Here is a 22,500-nt window from a genome sequence, read left to right as displayed (position 1 = left end):
GAATTGAGCCTGTAGGTGCACTAGGTAACTCAAGGCTGTGTTCCACAGAGCCATGGCTAGTCTGCAGAGAGGGCATGAGTGGGTTCCCCCCTGCTTGTTTATGCACCACATAAAAGTAGTGTTGTCCGTCTTTACCATTAATTGTCCTGGAAGAATGTGGTCCTTGAAGGCTGTCAGGGCATTCTGTACAGCTAACATTTCTTTTTGATTGATGTGCAGGTGCATTTGACTTGGGTTCCATTTGCCCTAAATGCACTTCCCTGCCAAGTGAGCCCCCCCATGCATAGTCTGATGCATCTGTTGTTAGGGTTTGGGCAGCAGGGGGCAGAGTGAATGGAAGTCCCTTGTTTTGGTGGCAGACCTCTGCCCACCAAAGGAACTCTTTGTGTAGGCAAGGTATGATAGGAATCATTGCTTCTAGATCCTGAGAATGTTGACACCATAGGCTTTTTAGATAGCATTGTAGTTTCCTCATATGCAGTCTTGAATATGGAATTAGGAGAATGCAGGAGGCCATGAACCCCAAGGCTTGCAGTATTTGTCTTGCAGATAGCAGGGTCTTTGTGGCCAATAGTTTGAAGTAAGCTGTCAAATGAACTTGATTCTCTGGTGTGAGGAAAGCCATCTGGGAAGTTGTGTTCAAGCTTGCTCCCAGGAATACAATTTGTTGTCAGGGTACAAGATGTGATTTCATTTCGTTTATGGTGTACCCCAGAGACGTTAGCACCTTTTGTACAAATGCCATATGATTCAAAAGTATGTCCTGGCTTTCTGCCTGAATTAGACAATCGTCCAGGTATCGGTATATTTTAATATTTCTTTGCCTGCAAAATGCAATGACTGGAGCAAGGCACTTTGTGAATACCCTGGGTGCAGTAGATAAGCCAAAGGGCAGTGCAGAGAACGGATAGTGCATGAAGCCTGCTTTGAAAGGTAGGTATCTTCTGTAAGATTCCCTGATTGGGATGTGCAGGTAGGCTTCCTTTAAATCCAGTGTTGCCAACCAGGCATCCTTGCCTAGCAACTAGTGAAGAGTTAGCATCTTGAATTTTGGGATCACCAAAAAAGTGTTTAGGATAGAGAGATCCAGGATAGGACGCCAGGAGTTGTCTTTTCCGGGCACCAGGAAAAGTCTTGAGTAGAAACCTTGTCCCCTTTCCTCTTCTGGGACAGTTTGAATAGCCCTTATACTTAAGAGAGAGAAAGAACTTGCTTTTGAGCCTCTGCCCACTGATTTGGGGGTAAATCTGGCCAATCATTTGGGGTTGGTAAAGTGTGGAAGTGGAATCTGTATCCTTGGGAAACTATATTTAAAACCCATTTGTCCTGGGTAATGAGTTCCCATTTTTTTGCCTGCAGAGCAATCATTCCCCCTAAAGGAGGACTTAGAAGTTTTAAAGTTAAGTCATTGAGACAGTTTACCATAGGGGGAGTCTTACTACTCCCTGCTTTGGAAGTTGGAGCCCCCCCACTGCTTAGTCCTGTGCGTACTTTGGGACTGAAGCCTGGGTGTTCTGCTGGTTCTGGGTTTGGACTGAGAAGGCCTGGAAGAGGCAGGAAAGAACCAATTCTTAGAGGGCCAATGCCTACTAAATCTTGGAGGCTGTACTTGCAGGAAATCTTTAACAGTTTGCAAAGATTTAGCTTTTTCCTCCATTTTTTTAAGTACTTCTTCTGCTTTGTTGCCAAACAGGTGGTCCTGGTTTAAGGGAGCATCCAGCAATTTAGCTTTAACATAATCTGGCAAAGATTGCTCCTTAAGCCAAGCATGCCTTCTAAGTACAGACCCAGTGACAGCAGCCCTGCAAGATGCCTCTAGTGAATCAAAACCACATTGCAAAGTATGTTTTCCAACTTGTTCAGCAGAATGCATTAAATCCTGTAAATCCTTATTTTCAGCACAGTCAGGAATCAACATCATTTCCTGTTTAAGCAATCCAATAATATGCTGCTGATACTTTAACATATGAAACTGGCAGTTTAAGGCCCTAATGGCCAAGGTTGCAGAAGTGTATACCTTCTTACCTCATCTATCCAGCGCCCTGGAATCTCTATCAGAGGGGGTAGGATTTTTGGCAGTAGTAGCCTTAATGCCCTTGGGTCCCTGTGAAATGGTTTCAGGATCCGCAGTAGGATTTTTAAAAGAGGAACTTGTGAGAGTCAAGAACCCTGTAATATCTATCTGGTTTTCTGGGAGCAGGAGGTAAGGAGTCGGGGCCAAGCTAGATTCCGAAAAGGCATCATCAACAATGTCCAGTACAGGGGGGGATACCTAAAGGCCTGTGTTGTGTCAGGAGTAAGAAATCCCTAAGCCTCTTTTTAGAATCAGAGTAATCCTGGCTTTCCCAGCAAAAATGCTCCCTAAGAGTATGCAAGAGTTCACCAAAAGAGAAATCTTCTGGAGGGGAAACAGAGGGAATTGACTCCTCATAGGTAGATGAAGGTAAATCCTGGTCATCAGAGGAAAAAAGAAGTTTCAGAATCCTGATCAGAAGAATCATAAGGAAATTCAGTCCTAGGTCTCTTAGAGGGGGAAGGTTGGCTTCCCCTGATTAAAGTAATAAGGTCTTCAGCCATTCTTATCATTTGTTTTTTAAGCATAGAGGCCTGACTATGCGGTCTGGGCGTCAGTTTTCTAGGCATGGATCGAGTTTTGAAGAAGAAGATGGCGTCGGTATAATATGCAAGTCAGTAGGCCGGAATACACCCTCAGAAGCCGGTGCCTGCCCAGCGGCTCTGGACCCATCCAAGGTAGAGACATCCGCAGGTTCCACAGTTGAAGCATCTCGCGGCATACCGGACTCCGAATGGGTCTCAGTAGAGGCCTGCGAATCTGAAGTAGTGGGTATCAGGGGCTGCAAAAGCACCAAACTGAGTACCAGTGAACTGGTGACTAGCTTAGGAGAAGCGTCGTCGGCAGCTTTGGAACTAGGTGGCCTGTCTCTGTCTTTATCTTTGCGTTTTTTCGGAATGTCGGTAGTCAGGTGGCTTACTGAAGCCATATCTGGGTAATTGAACCGAGTACCAAAATATTTAGAAGCATAAATATACAGACGACGAATAGTTTGTTGTTTAAATAAGGCACAAAACTGACAGCGAGGTACATCGTGGTCAGGGCCTAGGCAAGGAATACAGTACAAATGAAAATCTTTATGAGGTATTTGCTTTCCACAAGAAATATAATTTTTTACTTTTACTGACAACGGTTTAGAGCAAGAAAAAGTTTCCCCAACGGGGTACTTACTTTAGTTGAATACTTCGGTTCTGAAACTCAAAAACAAAAATTTCAGGAGTTGGCCGACCGGCACTTGCGAACTGCTTCTGCTTTGGGCACCGCACGGCAAGAAAGACTGATGTAATGGTTTTGGCTGCATGCTTTATACCCCTTACTACCTGACATCATGGAAGATGAGACAGCAACCGACATAGGACCCAAGACTTGGATAATCAGGCTGACTGAGGGCTACTGCAAGCAAATAACCCAAATGTGATGACAACACTGAAACATAAAGAACATCTAAGCTCCCTCTATAGGTTAAAACCCTTTTTTACTCCAACAGCTAGAACTACTATTGCCCATACCCATCTTATCTCTACCGTCCTCTACACCTTTCCCATTTATACCTACCTATCTAAAAACAACCTCAACAAACCTGTTACCTCCTATAATAACATTGCCAGATTATCCACCGACTCCCCATTTAGAACCAACCATTGTCATAATCTCAAACAGCTAGGATGGCTGGAACTGCATAATCAGCTTCTCTTTCACCAACTTATTATCGCCCATATGACCCTTTATCATCCTAGCAACACTCCAATACTGACTACCCTCATCACCCCCTACAAAAATTTTACAACCCTTCACTCATCAAGTAAACTTCTAGTATCCACACTGAAATCCAGCAATAGGGCTGGGGACTCTCTGTTCTCCAACACTGTGGGGAAAATCTGGAACCTGCTTCCTAGTGAACTAATATCTCTCTTTTCTACACCACTTTTCAAAAAGCAACTTAAAACATACCTCAAGGCTCACTGGCTTTGCCCATGCACCTAGGGTTGTCACCCCTCCGTTTTTTTTCGGACTATCCGGAAATCAAATTGATTCTCCAGTAGTCCAGAAAACACTGAACAAACTCTGGTATTCTGTTTCAAAAAGGAAACAGACTAGTTTGTAAATTGGCTGATTTACTTTGCTTTTTTTACAGAAAAGCATAGTAAATCAGCCGAAAGGAGGCAGCAGGAATGGAAAAAGGGGGCGTTCCTCACCAAAGTGATGTCATCATGACATCACAAAATGGGTGGAAGGAGGGGTGGGATGGGCGGGGTTACTGATGACATGAGGGGTGTGGCTTTACTCCGGTTTTAGCCACGATGAAAGATGGCAACCCTACATGCACCAACCCAGACTAACAATTTCCTTCCTGCCATTCTCACCTTTACTGGTCTCACTACTGCTGCACTATGACTACCTTTCATTAACCTTACAGAATATGAGCAATAAGCTAACTAGGTCTGTATTTACTTAGCCTTTTCTTAGTAACTATTTCAGAGTATTAACCTGGTCACTAAGCATTCTACTGCAGGAATGTGTCTTTCTCATCTGTATTAACTTAATCTCACTCTTAAATACACTAATATAGAATTGGGACTTAATCTGCAAGCTTGTTACTCTATATACATGTTCCTAGTTTATGTATATTAACTTTCCTTCTTTTTATATGATGTTAATTATTTGATCTCTAAGCCTAGGTATAAATTCTTTCTAGTCTTAAAAGGTACTCTAGCAGATGATTAAAATTGCTTTCTAGTATTGCAAATATATTGTTCTTTTGTTATGTTTATTAATATCTGTGTTGAAGCTTTTCTCCCCAGACCTCAACTGAAAATGGACATATCCAGTTGGACTAGCCTGGTCAACAAATGTTAAATAAAAATAAAATATTAATTTTATATATATATATATATATATATATATATATATATATATATATATATATAGTTTGCCATCTTGAACACAGTTTATTCATCTCAAGGTTGTAGCTCTCTTTCATCCTTTCCTAAAAGCTACATATTATTTCATTTTTTTCACAGCTTCTTATTTTTACGCTGCTTCCTTTTTGTTCTCTGATGTTGTCTGTTGGATCTGAAATCGTCGCACCACTGCAGGTCAGCTGAGCAGCACTGAGTGTTGTTTTGAAGATTCCTAAAATAATTAAGGACTTTTAAGATTACCTTTGATGATGGCTTTAGTATTCAGTTCATACTTTTCTTTGTAGGATTTGATCTTATGCTTGAGCTCCTTACAGAACTTTTTGATATCACCCTTAGAAGGCAGGAATATAAGTTTATTCCTTAAGATTAGAAGTTTTTTGTTCTTTTGTTGCATAATTTGTCTATAGCAGATTTTTATTATTCAGGCTTATTTCTAAATTTGGCATCATACTTCTGGGTTGCCGTGGTGGTACGGCGGTAGCGTTGTTACCTCACAGCAAGAGGTTTTCCCGTTCGATTCTCGGCTTGGCTTGGGAGTGCCTTCTGTGTGGAGTCTGCATGTCCTCCCCGTGGTTGGGTAGTGTTTGAAAGACACGCGTGCATAAATGGGCGTGCCTTCGTTGAAGGTTGGGCGTTGAGTTGGCACCTCGGCGTTTCGTAAAAATCTACTGCCAATCATTAGTGGACCAGAGTTCCGCTGTGGTGACCCCTTACCAGGAAAAAGCCGAAAGACAAACAACAACAACTTCTGAGAGATAGGGACAGATGCCTGAATGCAGGAACCCATCTGGCATAGACAGCTTTGGTTATCAAGCTGCCAAAGAACCTCTGTTACACATAAGCAGGGAGGGCTTTGAAATTTCATGTCACCTGAGAAGGTAATGAGACTGGACTTCAAAAAATTCTTTAAATACTGACATTGTTTGTCAACTTGGACTGGTTTATAAGGGCAAATGTGATAGTCTGTCATCTAATTTGACCATAGACAGAGAGAATTTTGGTGTGGTTCAGACACATGTAATCCTGGTAAGGACAATATCAATGAGAATTGCTCCTCTAGCTGTACAGGGAGCTGTCTACTCCAATAATGAAATGAAATTAGTGAAATTTAAGAAATTCTGTGAATACTTGTTACTTGTGGCATATGTTCATCAATTAATAGACAGCTAGTTGAGGACACCCAGGGTGACTGTGTGTATGATTCAAAGACTAGGGTCTCGTGTTAATTATGCAGATATTGTGGGCAGTAGAACACAAAGTGGGGGGTTATAATTTGCAATGATGTGGTGATTTGATTTATTTACTGGAACTAAGATATCTAGGAGTTCAGTGTCATAATCATGTTGGATTTGTCATGATACGATGGTTTTCAGATAAATACGGATATACCCGCACTGAACAAGTGATAGCAGCTAAATTTAGATAAAGACTGCAATACTGTAGCCAAGGTTTGGTGACTGCACAGATCCACAAGTGGTCAAGGGTCATGAGGGCCTCAAGGTTGGGCAGTTTCTTGTCTAGAATCCTAGCATTGGTCAGTGCTGGATTTAAACAGGTTTGATTCAAATTTGTTAACCTGGAATGGATAGGCGACTAACTCTTCCTAAAAAATGCACAATGAAAGTAGAAACTGTTTTAGCCAAAGTGTAAACACCCTGTGGGAAAAGGCACACGCCATGCACGGTCAACACGGCTAAAGAACACTTATTTAATGAACAGAGTAGGAAATAAAATATAAAAAAATATAAAAAAACGTATGAGCTTTCACATCTTTAGAAAGAACTTTTGTTGCCCAGAAATTGGATTTTTTTGAACAGAGGCTATAAAGAACAAGAAATACACCGCTGTATTGGCCAGATATGGACTGAAAGGAAAGGAAGGAGCAGAGAGTATTTTTCAGAGCAGAGATATGTAAATAACAGTGTACAAGTCTGACCACTTAGTAAACAAGTGACGGTCTATATTACAACGTCGAACTTGTAGAAGTTCGACCGTTGTAATATCAAACCCAAAAGTCCGAAATATGAAAACAGCGAAACCATGGCACACCGATTTTTTTTCCATGGGGAAAAAAATTGGTGGTCCATTTTCGGGGCTTTGCTATTTCCTCCACTGTGGTGCGATCTTGGAGTTGGTATATTTAAGTAGGGGGGTGTGGGGGCAAAGCCCCCCACTTTAGTTTAAGTTTAAAGTGTAAGTTTTTTTTGTTTTTTGTTTTGTCAAGGAACAGTGGTTTTTTTTTTTCCCCTGGGAAAAAAATTGCTGTTCTGTGTTTTCGTCATTATTGGGTTTCGAACTGTATGGTTCAATATTACAACATTCGAACTCCTGTGAGTTTGATGTTGTAATATAGACCCACGAGTGAGGGTCCCTTTAACCTACTTGAGTGATATGAATATTTTTTGTAATATCATTAAGAAGAAATGGAATATTCTGAGTGCTTCTGATGATCTGAAGGATTTTATTAGCAAAATACCACATTTTTCTTTAAAAAATAACCTGTTGTTGAAATGACAGCTATGCTATAAGACATACACAGACCAATCTTTTTTAGCATCACAACCTCAAGGGACCTATCCATGTAGAAATTGTAGCGCATGTCACTACATTCATTCAGGCATGACATTTATTTATCCCTCACTTGGATATTCTATACAGTGTACCTTCTATGCTGATTGTACCTTTAGAAATATAGTTTACTGTAGTTATTGCACTGTGCGTTTTATTTAGGTAAGACAAATCGCTCTTTTAAAGAGGGTATACTTGAGCATATTAGGGACAGTAGAAATGTAAAGACTAGTAATACACTAGCACGGCATGTAGAAGTTATTGGATCACACCACACTTTTAGATTCTTTGTATTTGAAATAGTTAGTGAGAACTTCAGAGGTGGGGACCTTAGAAATAAGACAGAGTTAATGGAACAGAAGTGGATTTTGAACTTATGTGCTGACAGACCTCCTGGTATTAATGATTTGGTCTCTTTAAAACCAGTTTTGCATGCAAGAACACTCCCTCATTGATGTTGAATTAGAATGTTAGTAGTTTATGTGTAGTTTGTTTTTATAAAGTATTTATTATCTTTTTAAGGTTCCGGCAATGTGTTGTATGACTGTGACAAGTAACAAATTCTTAAACTGATTTACTTTTCAGTGATTTATAAGGCATATATCTTTTACTATTATAGGAGTAGTCAGGTTTTTGATTGGTTACAGGTGATTTAAATACTTTGCAAGCTTCTATTACAATTAGTCTGACGAAGCAATCTGTGAATTGTGAAAGCGCTTACTTTTTATATTTTTATTTCCTATTCTGTTCATTAAATATGTTTTTTAGCTGTGTTGACCATGCATTGTTGTTTTTTACATTTAATTGTTCTGGGGTGCTAGGTCTTTATCTAGTAGCATGTTCACTATCTTCATCCCTGGTGAAACAGGTGGAAATGATGTTCACCCCCTCCCATGCTAGCACACACTGGATTCCCTTGGAATGACATAAATTTGGAAGTCAATTAATGACATTGGTTTATTTCTATTGGGCATCATTCATTCTGATGGCAGAATATATCCTTAGGAATTTCCTTGACCTTGACTCTGACACATGGACAGTGAGGCCAGCCAGGTCTCTCTTTGCTTTCTGCAGGGTGGAACATCTAACTAGTTCACCTCATATGGGCAATGATCAGACTGTATACATATCTGAGGGAATAGGGAACTAAGGACTTTCACGACATCATAAATCCTAGCCAGAATAGGTTGGTCAAAGTTATTTTTCTAGCAAGGTCAGCCTCTGGCTTGAACAAACATGTCCATCTAAAAAAGCTAGGACACTGCATGTTGACAGAGTAGTGTAAAACAGAAACTAATAAAAAAAAAATAAAAAAATAAAGCAGCAGAATAATTTTTTCATTATGCATTTTCATTTATTTCATTGCAAGGAACTTCTTCAGAACTGAACAAAATCCAATAGCAGCAATTTATATAGCCTGACGTAAAATCACATGACCTAAAACATCAGCTGACACTTCAACTTAATTCAATTGTGATAAAATACTTAAAAAATCAAAATACATATAAAACATTAACATTATCTAGGAATAAGTAATATGTATAACTTTATATAGGTAGTGCTTTCAATAAACATTTAAAATCGACTTTCTCATTTAAACCTGGTAATTTATTTGTTGTTAAGCATAGCTGAAAGTTTGACTTCTAATAAATTAATATCAACCATGCTTAAATCCACAGTAAAATTATCCAAAACTGAAAATGTAAACTTACAGGTTCGTAGTTATATACTAGGCTAATGACCACCAGGGCCTTTATAAGCTAGCCATGCAATCTACTTTGTAAAATCTTTGCAGGAACATTTATGCTTGGCCGAGGCATTTGTCCTGTCATTACTCAAAATAACTAACCTGTACTCATTAATGCACTGTGGGAACATTCTAGTGGTTTTACTCACATAAAAGCTCTCACATGAGCAGTAATTTGTTTAATAAACAACCCCGCAAGATATACAACTATATTTTCTACTAATAAAAACCTCCTGACCTGTGTGTTCCAAACAGACACTATGACATGTGTTAATATACCGGCAAATCTTGCAAGCTTTGCACAGATATATGCCTAAAGGACCTTTAGACACTACTTGGGTTTTCCAAACCAATCTTTCAAATTGTGGGTTCATTTGTAAACAAACTGGGGTTTTGGGCTTATCAAGGTTACTAAATCTTGATTCCCATTTATAATCTTTCACTTGTCAAAAATGATATTTCTGATACCCATGGAATAAAGACAAACTGGGATAGGGAAGGCTCTAAAATGTAATTTTTGGGGACATCACACTCTCCTGAACACTACAACCAATTCTTAAAATTGGTTAACATTTAATTAATCTTTTAGTGCTTATCTAGTTAGCAATTTTGTCTGGTCTGCCTTGAAAATTACCCTTTCAACAAAGATTTTAAAAATTGCAATTCACCCCCCCCCCCCCAAAAAAAAACCTGATTGTCCCTAATTAAACATCTCAGTCCAATAGACTGACCTCTGATTACTTTCCTTTTCCTAAAAGTAGGATGTCAGCTTTTAAAGTGCAAATAATTGTTGACAAATGTCTTTTTTCAAAAGATGCTACTATGGTAACACTTCTTATCAATATCCATCTTGAGTTTTAAATCCAAAAAATGAACTATGTTACCTCTGTCACTGAGCGAAAAACACAAAAAAAATTGATGGTACCATTTAAATCAACCAGAAATTGTTCAAAATCAATGAATTATTCCCTATAAATAATAAAAACTTCTATATCATCTATAAAACATACATATTTAAATAATGGATGTGGTAACAGAAATTTTAACTCCCAATAGCTCATTACTAAATTAGTGAAGGCCGGGGCTACTCTTTCCCCATTGCTACACCTTTGAGTTAGTGGTAAATCCTATCTTAGAACATAAAAAAATATCAGTCAATACCAGCTCCAAAAGTAAACAAATATTAATAATACTGTAAGTGTCAAAAGCAGTACATTTACTAAGAAAAGTCTAACAAATTCAATACCTATATTTCGATCAATACAAGTATATAAAGACTCAACAACTAAAGTGACAAGGAAAGTCTTACTACCTGAAAACTGACAATTTTTTTAACAATTCTAGAGAAGTGCATGAACCTCTTAAGTAAAACTTTTTTTCTACTACTGGATTAAGTAACTTGTCCAAATAAACTGAAATGTATTCAGTCTTACTAAAACCAGTGGCAACAATAGGCCTAAATTGTTTTTATGAATTTCTACAATTCCAAATAACTTGCTGATTCTTGTAAAATCAACCTTAAGAAATCCATAAACATTGAAATCAATGTGAGCTTGATGTACCAAATCCAATAAAAGTTCATCAATATAAGACAAAAACACTTTAATATATAATAGTTTGCTACTGTCTTGTAACATAAGTCAGAAAATACTCATTCAACTTGAAAAATGGGAATTAGCAATAAATATTTTTTTAAACAAATGTGAACAAGCAGTCCAAAACACTTATAGCATCAAGTTAAATGAGCATTTGTCTGACCCATCAGTGTATTACATAATATCACAGTATATCTCATTATATTGCATTATATCACTGTGCATCACAGTATATTATAATAGAGCACAGTATAATGCAGATGCCACAATATAACACAGTATACCTCAGTAAAGCACATTATATCAATGTGCATTGTGGCATATTACAGTGCAGCACAGCACAATACACCTAATTTTCACAACAGGTAGACCTAGGGTCTACAAATATATTGCAGAATAGTTAGCACAATAAGCCTAATTGTCACAATAGGTAGGCTCAAGACATCACAATTAAGCCTGACTTTGTAGACAGAAAACACCACAGTTTAGGCTGGAAGATGATCACACAATTCAATATCTTAATACAAGATGTATTGGTGCAGTGCACAGCTGTTCTGTGCAAATATGTGCAAAGCTAACTGAACCAGTACCAGTTGGTATACAAAAAGTAGCAACCTGGCGCACCCACAGGAGCTGTGTAGAGCTGTGTGCAACCCAGTGCAAAGCTAACTGATCCAGGGCAGCTTTGCACAAGTCAGAGTGACTGAGGTATTTAAAGTACAAAGGCTTAGATGATTAGGGCATGACATAATTACACATGCTGGCTATCATCTAACACAGTGCTCAGCACAGCTATAATGGCCTTGACTGCAAGGTCAAATATAATGGCTCAGGTGAAATTGGGTGGCAGTGTTGCACAGCTCAGAGCAGCCCAGCCAAGTAGACCAGTAGGCCATCTAACAACCTGCAGTTTAAAAACAAATTCAAAAGTAAAGTCCAACTGAAATTCTGCTGATCAGTCATTAGTGATTAGTGATACAACTAGACACATAGAACAATAGCAGCCCCCCCCCCACACACACACACTCACTCCAAAAGAACAGCTACATCAATTTTAAAACAAAATACATAAATTAAATAAATAAATAAATAAATAGATCATCAAAGCATCAAAAGCAGTGCTAAAATTTGCAGTAAATAATCAAAAAGGTCACATCCCAGCAGTTGTGGACCTGGTTATAAGGTCAAGTTCAGTGGCTTAGGTCAAATCTAAAGCAGTCTAGTCAACTAAAGCTCTAGGCTGCCCAACAACTTGCAATTTAAAACAAATTCAAAAGCAACAGCCAACTGAAACAAACTCTGCAAATCCAACTATAGTAACTAGATGACTAGAACAATAGCAGTTTTCCATTCTGTTATGAGAGAAAGAAAGCCATAACAGGTCTAAACAAAACAAAATCAGCAAAGCAGCAGTAATAGTTTTAAAATTAACAATAAGTAGGTAAAATGTTCTCTTCCCAGATGTAAGGGGTCTGGTTACACGGTTATATCCAGTGGTTAAATCTGGTAGCTGTATTCTGCCACACAGAGTGGCCTATCCAAACAGAGTACCACTCCATTCAATCACTCGCTAGTTAAGAACAAGTTGTAAAGCAACAGCAAATAGAAAAACTCTGCCAAACAGCTCAGAGCAGCCCAGCCAAGTAGACCAGTAGGCTATCTAACAACTTGCAGTTTAAAAACAAGTTCAAAAGTAAAGTTCAACTGAAATTCTGCTGATCAGTCATTAGTGATTAGTGATGCAACTAGACACATAGAACAATAGCAGCCCCTCCCCCCACACACACACTGCAGAAGAACAGCTACATCAATTTTAAAACAAAATAAATAAATATATCAACACAGCATCAAAAGCGGTCATAAAATTTGCAGTAAATAATCAAAACGGTCACGTCCCAGCAGTTGTGGACCTGGTTATAAGGTCAAGTTCAGTGGTTCCAGTCATATTCAAAGCAGTCTAGTCAACTAAAGCTATAGGCTGCCCAACAACTTGCAATTTAAAACAAATTCAAAAGCAACAGCCAACTGAAACAAACTCTGAAAAATCCAACTATAGTAACTAGATGACTAGAACAATAGCAGTTTTTCATTCTGTTATGAGAGAAAGAAAGTTATAACAGGTCTAAACAAAACAAAATCAGCAAAGCAGCAGTAATAATCTTAAAATAAGTAGGTAAAATATTCTCTTCCCAGATGTAATGGGTCTGGTTACCGGGTTATATCCAGTGGTTAACTCTGGTAGCTGTATTCTGCCACACAGAGTTGCCTATCCAGAGTACCACTCCATTCAATCACTTCTTAGTTAAGAACAAGCTGTAAAGCAACAGCAAATAGAAAAACTCTGCCAATCAGATTGTAGTACAAAGATGACCAGAATAACATTAGTTTCCCTTCTATAAGTAGCAAAACAAACATTACAACAATTCTAAAAAGTGAAATGCCATGTGGTACAGTGGTTAAGGTGTATGCCTCTTAACCACAAGGTGCAAGGTTTGAGTCTCACCACTGACAAGAGCTTTACAGATTGAATATGTATATTTTACATGGGTCCAGGGAAGTAAATAGTGTGGGAAGAAATAGCCAGGGAGTTGTTATGGCTAGGCTTGTATAGGCCCTAGGGCCGATAGCCTTGTACCAACCTATGAACCTAAATGAAAACAAATCAATAAAACAGCAACAGTAGTCCCAAAATAAGCAATAAATAAGCAACAATGACACTTTTCATCTGTGATGGGTCTGGCTGCAAGTTCAGTTTCAGTGATTCAGATCAAATCTGGCAGCTGTGATGTTCATCATATTGATCACTGTTGTAGTAGCCTTAGCTATATTCAGCCGGCCATCTTCAGAAGCTTCAGGGCACCTTCCATGCACACAAATGATTAGGTAGCTTGAGCTGAGCCACCTAAAATCACAAGTTCGAGCACTAAGCCCTTCAGATCTTTCCTGCCATTGACAAGAGCACTCCTCTGCAGTCTTTCGACAGTCAATGGATGGCATGTGCTGTTCCTTGCTGGGCAGATAAGTTTCCTTTTGGGAAAAGCCTTCCACTGAAAATTTTGTTTAAATGTACAATCCTGCTTAGGAAAGTCATTGTTAATTTAAGAGTTTGTGTTTTAATGGCTTTCATGAAACTTAACTGTACTTTTAAATGGGAGTGTACTTTTTATTGGTCACTTTAAAAGTTGTTTAAAGTAGTTGAAAACCATTTTTCTGTAAAAATATTGTGTTTATTTTACTTTTAGAGGCTGGCAAAGTGTATAAAGTACTTTTTACTGTGTTTTGTGTGAAAGAGTGACTTTTAACAAGTAAAATTTTTACCAGCTTTTACTGCTGTTTTCTCCAGGAAAGAGGCACTATTTTGGTTTGACAATGGACCAAATTACCTGCCCCACTGTCAGTCCTTCTTTCAGCCACAAAAAGAAAAAGTTAAGCAACATTATTTGACACCACAGTAGGCTAGCAATTTACCTTAGTCACTGGAGGATGACTCTGCTGTTGCCAAAGCTAGTTCCTCAGACGACTCATCTGGACAGGGGGGTGCCACATCCTCTGCAGCTCTTGGAGTCCCTCAGTGGGCAAGGGAGAGCAATGCTTGTTAGTCCTGGGAGAGTGAACAGAAAAGGCTTCCCTATTTAGTCAAAATATTGTGCTCATTCCTGGGGAAACAGCTACTGCCATTAACAACACTGTTGGCCCCATTTTTCCTGTCAAAAAGAAACAGAAAACTAAACATATATCTATTCCTTCTCAAATTTCCCTTGACAGGAGTACTTTACTAGATTTGGCTCAAGGTTTAATTTAGGCTATTGACTTTTCATACAAGGTGGTTTCTGGTAAAAGAAAGGGTGAGGCCTCTTTTCCTGAAGAGATTAAGGAATCTGAATATGATCAGGAAGATCAACGGACAGATGTAGGGTTTTCTCCTCAAATTTCTAATTCAGACATAGAGGATGACTTGGTATCTGATTCTTCTTGTGGGGGGTTCTTTTTCTCTGAGACTATTTCTAGAATATGTCACTGATTTCAGTGGGAGACCACTGAGGTTTCTCAGTCTCTCAGAAAGTACTATTCAGCTGTTAGAGATGGAATTTCCATAACGCTCATCCAATCCTCCAGTGTTGTCAGCTTTGGAGTATGTGTGTGCCACTGGCTGCAATTTTCCTGACAGTTAGCTTGCTGCCCCTAAAAAAGGCAGACAGATTGAATAAAGTTCCTCAGTCTTTTAAGTTTTTATACACTCAACACAAGCCTGACCCAGCAGCTATAGCTTTAGTTAATCCTACTGCTGCTAAACATTTAACTAATTCCAGTCATACACTTCTTGACAAGAATGGTAATAATTTATTTCAGAAATATGAATTGTCAGTTAAAGTTTATTCTTACTACTTGTGAAAGTACCTGGAATGTTTTGTCTGCAATTTCTTGTGAGGAACCCCTGTTTTAAATTGTTTAATTTCTTTCATTTTACAGGTCATAGCTCATTGTTTAAAGAGTGTGCCTATGATTCTGTTGATGCAGCTTCCAGGGCTATGGCCATTGGTGCTTTTTAGAGGAGATTTACCCGGCTGCATTCTCAGAACCTCTCAGATAATGTGAAAATTTTGATTTTAAATTCTACTCTGGATAGAGAGTTTTTTGGTTCTTCCGATGCAGAGTGTATCAACAAGCGTGGTGAAAAATGTAAGCTGATTCAGGGAATCTCTAACATTTTTCAGCCATCCTTTTCCAAATTTTCTAAGGGATTCCCTAAATCCTCATGCAGTTTTGGCAAGAATCAAAATAAACAGTCTCAGCAAAATGTTGGTAAACAGACATTTAAGAAGAAATGGCAAAGGGTTCCAAAAGAATACAGGGGACCTTTCAAAACTAAAGACTATTTAAGGGATCTTATACCCACCCCCCTCTTACCATGGCAATCTCTTTTCCCTTCCTGAAAGTCTAAATCTTCACTTTTGTCTGGCAACAGGTAGTCTCAGACAAATAGATTCTGAAGATCATTCATCAACATTACTGATGGCAGTGGGAGGAAATTCCTCCTTTCCAGGGTATAATTCTTTATCCACCAAATTATACTCCTCTGTTTCCCCTGTCCTTCAACACATGTTGCCTTGGAGAGTGATAGAGCCAATTCCTCATACCCAAATTGAGAAAAGTTTTTATTCAGGGAAGGTTCTGGTGGCAAAGAAAGAAAATGCTTGGAGAAGAGTTCTGAATCTTTCTAAACCAATCTGTGATAGTGCCTGTAGATCAATGTGTATGTATGTATGTATGTACCTTTAAAAAGCTACCCAAGGACTTGCACAAGTGTACAAATACTGAGCATGTGCAAGCCTGACTGCCATTTTGTACTAAGCTGTTGAGATGTAAGCATGTATGTCTGTAAGGTCTGTCTGTTAATCAGTTTGTTTATATTTTAGGATGCTACTATCCATCCTGATGTGTTTTTATCTAATAAAGCATCTAAACAAACTTCCCTGCCTGCTCATCATCTATGTTAGAGAGTGACAAGTGACGTGGTGTCAGAAGCGGCATGTCTAAAAGGACATGGTGTCAGAAGAAGCATGGCCAAAATGACTTGTTGCCAAAAAGAGCTCCAGTTTCTCCAATTTAAGTCCGAGAGGCACCCGGTTGGTATTGGTGGAATATATAGGTGTGAATCATCCCTACTGCACGTATAATTCAACAAAATAGGTCAGAAACAAATTTCAGATGTTAAAAAACTTGCTCAAATAATTTCTTATTTGCAAAATATGAAATGAAGCATAGACAATGCTCTAAGCAATATTCAAATACATGTCAATGTCCAACATTGATAAAAATATTCAAATTACTTGCAGAAAATGTTTGAAATAAAGTCTGAATTGCATAAAATGAATAAAATAAGAGGAAACTACCACATTTTCACTAAGCACATATTTTTCCTATTAATTAAAGATATCCGAGTGTTTGCATTTTTGTGCAGTAGTACAGTAAAGTTATTTCACAACATACAGCAATTTCAGAGCATATTTTGCAAAGTACATTATTAGTTTATTGTGCATTTGAATGTTATTCTAAGCTTGGAATGTTATTCCAAGCTGTGCTGTCAGAACAGCTTGTTCATACATAAGTACAAGGGCCATATTTTCAGTGTGTTTGTGCATACTTTGTTGGCATGGCAGATGGATTTTGAAAACCCAGTGTACTTGTGTCTGACAGTAATACTGCAGAGAACGGTAGAGTGTTTGAGCAAGAATACGACATTTTCATGCAGGCTGCATTTTCTGATAAAGATGACCATACAAAGGCTTTTATACTGCTTAACTTAGCTGGGTCAGAAGCAATAGAAAGGGAGCATTCATTTGTGTATGCACCTGCTATCTTTGCAGGAGAGGAGAAAACCATCATATTGTTGTACTGGCTGAGTCAAGGGAGGATCCTGAGTGCTTAAAATGTAAATTTAGACAAATATGTAACCCCCCAGACAAACATTACAATGGAAAGGCACTTATTTTATACAAGGGATCAAAAGCCTGGTGAACCTTTTGCAGCATATACAACTGATTTGAGGAATAAGGCTAAAACATGTAGATTTGTTGATTTAAGGGAAGAGTTGATAAAAGACAAACTTGTGTGTGGTATTAAGGATGATGGTATGAGAAAGATTTTGCTTTGTGACAGCGATTTAACTTTGAGCGAGGCCATTGAGATTTGTCAGATATACGAGCTCACAGAAAACACACAAATATGCTTAGAAATGAGAGATGCATGCTTCCAGTAATTTCTAGAGCTCATGTTATTGGTATGCAGCACATGGTTAAAAGAAACAGGGCCAAGCACATGGCAGCAACTGTATCCCCTGCAGCACCCACTGGTAAGCCCCAGAGCTTTCCAGCAAGTTCCAATGTTCTCATAGTCTCAGTGAAGCATAAGAGTGAGTCTGCAAACTCAAAGCATGGGCCCCAACCTAGTTTTATTGCCAACCGTCATAACTGCAGTGGAAATCATGAATCTAAAAGGGAGAAATGTTTAGCTTTTGGTCAGTAATGCCACAAATGCAATAAGTGGAATAATTTCAAGAAGTTTTGTGAAAGGCACACATTCTTTTATTAAAAAGGAACATTTTAAGAAACTAGTTTATCAGTTGGAAAGCTGTGACCCTACATCACGTACGTTTTTTGTTGATGGTGTGTCAGTGCTTCATGAAACAGTCAATGCAGTAAATTTATGAACAAAGAATGAAGTGTTTTGTACTGTTCGAATAAATGGAAAACCCATACAGCTCAAAGTTGACACAGGTTCCAAGTGCAATGATATTTCAGCAGAAACATTTGCTAGAGTGTGTAATGGTGAAAGGTTTGATTTGGCAAAGTGTGTGAAGCTTGTTGCTTATGGTGATGAAGAAATTCAGACTGAAGGTTCAGTAGTGCTTTCATGTTACTCTGCTGGAAGAAGTTACGACTTGTTATTTTATGTGGTTGTGGTCAAGAGGCATGTCCAGTCATTATTAGGGCTCAGAGACAGTTTGAAAATGGGACTGCTTTCATTTACTAAGGAAGTCCGTCATGTTAGCTTGGAAGACCACTACTCTAATTTCACCCAACATATTTTTTCTACCTATACTGATCCTTTTGAAGACAAACTAGGGAAGCTTCTAGTTGTGTACTCCATGAAGTTACACCCAGATGTCAGTCCAGTTATCAGGCCAGCCTGGAAATTTCTAATAGCTATGCAGGACAGAGTCAAAGCTGAGCTAGATAAAAGGGTGCTACAAGGTTTGATTTGTCCAGTAGATGATCCAACTGAATGGGTATCTTCCATGGTGGTAGCTCATAAGGAAAGCACAGATGACATCAGGATGTGTATTGATACAAGAGATTTGAACAAAGCACTAAAAATACCTCATCATCTAATGCGCACAGTCAAAGATGTTTCAGCTCTGATGCCAAATGCCACTGTTTTTTTTGTCTTAGATGCAAAGAGTTCATTTTGGCATTTTTTTCTTGACAAGAAATCCTCATTGCGTACTACTTTCAGTACTTTGTTTGGCAGGTACAGATTTTTGAGAATGCTACTTGGGATAAATTCTGCAAGTGAAGTGTTTCAATGTGCAATGGAGCAACTTTTTTCTTGGTATGCTTATGCAGTTATAGTAGACGACATACCAGTAGGAGGTAATGGTGAAGCTGAGCATAACAGAAACCTCAGAAAAGTTCTGGAAAGAGCACATCAAGTGAATGTTAAGCTCAATCCATAAAAATGCAAATTCAGGCTACATGAAGTTACTTATGCTGGTCATTTATTTACCAGTTTAGGCTTACAACCAGACCCTTCTAAGCAAAACAGCCATTCTTGAGATGCTAGCTCCAGACAATGTTCAAGCCCTGCAACGTTTTCTTGGCATGATTAACTATCTAGGAAAGTTCATTTCAGACTTGAGCCAACTTTCAGCACCACTTAGATGTATCTTGGTTTTGGTTAGAACAGTACCAAAGAGCATTTGATGTCGTGAAACAGAGAATTGCCAGTCCACCAACTCTCAGATACTATGATGTTCATAAACCAGTCACTCTTTCATGTGATGCTTTGAGATTCGGTCTAGGTGCAGTCATTCTACAAGAGGGTCAACCTGTTGCCTGTACATCGAGAACTCTTACCCAGACTGAAATGCAGTATGCCCAGATCGACAAAGAGCTTTTGGCAATTGTGTTTGCATGTTCAAAGTTCCATGATTATGTTTATGGTAGACCTATCCAGATCAAAACAGACTACCAACCTCTAGTCATTAATTTGAGAAAGCTTATGCATACAGCTCCAGCCAGATTGCAACGTATGATGTTGAGAATGCAAAAGTATAATTTCACTTTTGTCTGCAAGAAATGCAAACTTCTTTAACTTGCTGATCCATTATCCAAATCACCCAGAAACACCACAAAAGAGTATGAGAATGAGAATCTTGATTTTGAAGTCGTGGAAGTGAGAAATTGTTCTTCCACACATCTTGATGAGCTGAGAGATCACACAGCCACAGATCTAGTTTACAGAGGCTCAACCACTTTATCAATCAAGGATGGCCATCAAAACAATCTAGTTTACCTCAAGAAGTGAAACCTTATATTCCATACAGAGATGAGATTTTGTCTGACAATGGTATCATTATGAAAGGTCAGAAGGTAATTGCTCCAAAGTCCTTACAAGAGTACATTACTATTTTGCATCGTGGTCACCCAGGAGCAGACTCTACCAAAAGAAGGGCAGAAGGACTATTATTTTGGCCTTCCATGTCGCAAGATATGTAGAGAGCACTTTCATCTTGTTCTGTGTGTAATATTACAAAGTCACATCAACAGAAAGAACCACTTCAGCTAAATCAGATTCCACAACTACATGGGTCAACAGTAGCTACTGACATTTTTGACTGGAATGTTCAGCATTATTTGGTGTTTGTAGACTCTTATTCTAATTGGTTCAAGATTGACCTGCTTCTTAACCTTGCATCCAGTACTGTCATTACTAAAATGAAGTGTCATTTTGCAGTCCATGGTAGTCCACACAAAGTAATTTCTGACAATGGCACACAGTTTACAAGCTAACAGTTCAAAAGATTTGCCAAAGAGTGGGACTTTACTCATGTCACGAGCAACCTAGAGTGTCCGCAGTCAAATGGTTTAGCAGAACATGCAGTTCAAAATGCAAAACAGTTACTAGAGAATTCAAAATGAGACAATAGTGATGTTTTCCTGAATCTGTTGAATCTCAAAAATATTCTTTGTGATAAACATCTTGGTTCACCTGCCCAGAGACTTCTGTCGAGACAATCCAGAACCACATTATCAATCAGTAATCAATTGTTGGTTCCATGTGTCAAGAAAAACAAGTCAGTGAAAACCAATCTGTTGAAGAAGTGTTTAACCCAGAAGTCCTACTACAATAAAGCCAACAAACTGCAATATCCATTACGAGAAGGAGAAGTGGTAAGGATGCAAATGTCCAAAGGTTATTCGGATTGGAGGCGTGAAGAATATTTGCTCAGAGCTGAGATCATACATTACGGAATCACAAAGAGTAGACTTTAGGTGGAATTGGAAAGATTTGATGCTGGTGTCTGTGCCTACACCACAGCACGTAGCCTGTGAGAAAGACTTTTTATCTCTCTCTTTTTTTATTTTATTTATTTTTATTTATTTATTTTAACATCTGAAAGTCTGACTTGGAACAAAGCCAATTTTCAGTGGAGGCCCAGGGAGAAATGCTCCAGATGCATGTCTTTGTGACATGGGAGGAAACCGGAGCACCCGGAGGAAACCCACACAAATGCAGGGAGGACATGCAGACTCCACACAGAAGGCACGCCTGACAAGAATTGAACCGGAGAATCTCTTGCTGTGAGGTGACACCACTACTGCTGCACCAGTGCGCAGTCCTCAGAGTGAGTTGTCCAGTGTTCCAGTTCCAGAGGAAGTTCTAGAGAATATTGCCATTCCTGTGACAAATCCAGAAGTTCCTGATATGAGTTGTTCACCGAAGACTGTCCCAGTTGCTAAACCCAGTCCAGATTGTTATGTTACCAGATCTGGTCACATCTCCAGACCATGTTATAGATTCATGGTAACTTGGACATGAACATTGTGTTTGTTTTTAATGTGTATAGTAATGCATGCTTAACTCCAATGTTATTTTTAACTAAGCGTAATCTTCTTAAGAGGGAGGATGTAGATCAATGTGTCTGTATGTACCTTTAACAAGCTATATAAGGGCTTGCACAAGTGTATAAATACTGAGCATGTGCGAGACTGACTGCCATTTTGTAGTAAGCTGTTGAGATGTAAGCATGTATGTCTGTAAGGTCTGTCTGTTAATCAGTTTGTTTATATTTTATGATGCTGCTATCCATCCTGATGTGTTTCTAAGTAATAAAGCACCTAAACAAACTACCCCGCCTGTTCGTCATCTGTGTTAGAGAGGGACGAGCGACAGTGCCCAAGTTCAAAATTATGTAATTTCACAACATGTTAACCTTTTTTCCTCATTTAAATTTCCTGGTAACACTAGATTTAAAAGATGCTTATCATCACATCCATATTCATCCAGACTTCAGATGTTTCTTAAGGTTTTATGTCTCTGAATCACATTATCAGTTCTCTGCCTTACCCTTTGAACAATCCACTGTACCAAGAGTGTTCACAAAGTGTCTAGCTCCAGTTGTAGCTCATGGCAGGCTAAGGGTATCCACATTTCTCAATATTTAGATGACTTGCTTATCCTTCCAGAGTCATTTTCAAAGTGTCAGCAATCTCTATTTGGAAGAGAGATCTCTCTTATGCAAGCTGAAATTCCAAGAGAACATTCAAAAGTCGTTTTTGAATCCTTCACACAGGATTGGGTTTCTGGAGTGTCTACTAGGCACCTTAGTTCAGAGAGCTTTTCTTTCACAGGAAAAAAATAGATTTATACCTAGATCTACTTCCAGGGTTTTCCACTCAGACTTCAGTCACTACAAGGGAATATCTCAGGATTTTGTCTACCATGGCATCTATGATTCTCATGATACCCATGGCAGGATTTCACATAAGAAAGATAAATTGGCATCTGAAGTCTCTTTGGTCCCAGGAACAA

Source organism: Protopterus annectens, chromosome 12.part0 (assembly GCF_019279795.1).
Source record: "Protopterus annectens isolate FY-2018-M chromosome 12.part0, PAN1.0, whole genome shotgun sequence".
Lineage (NCBI taxonomy): Eukaryota > Metazoa > Chordata > Ceratodontiformes > Protopteridae > Protopterus > Protopterus annectens.
This window is presented reverse-complemented; position numbering follows the sequence as displayed.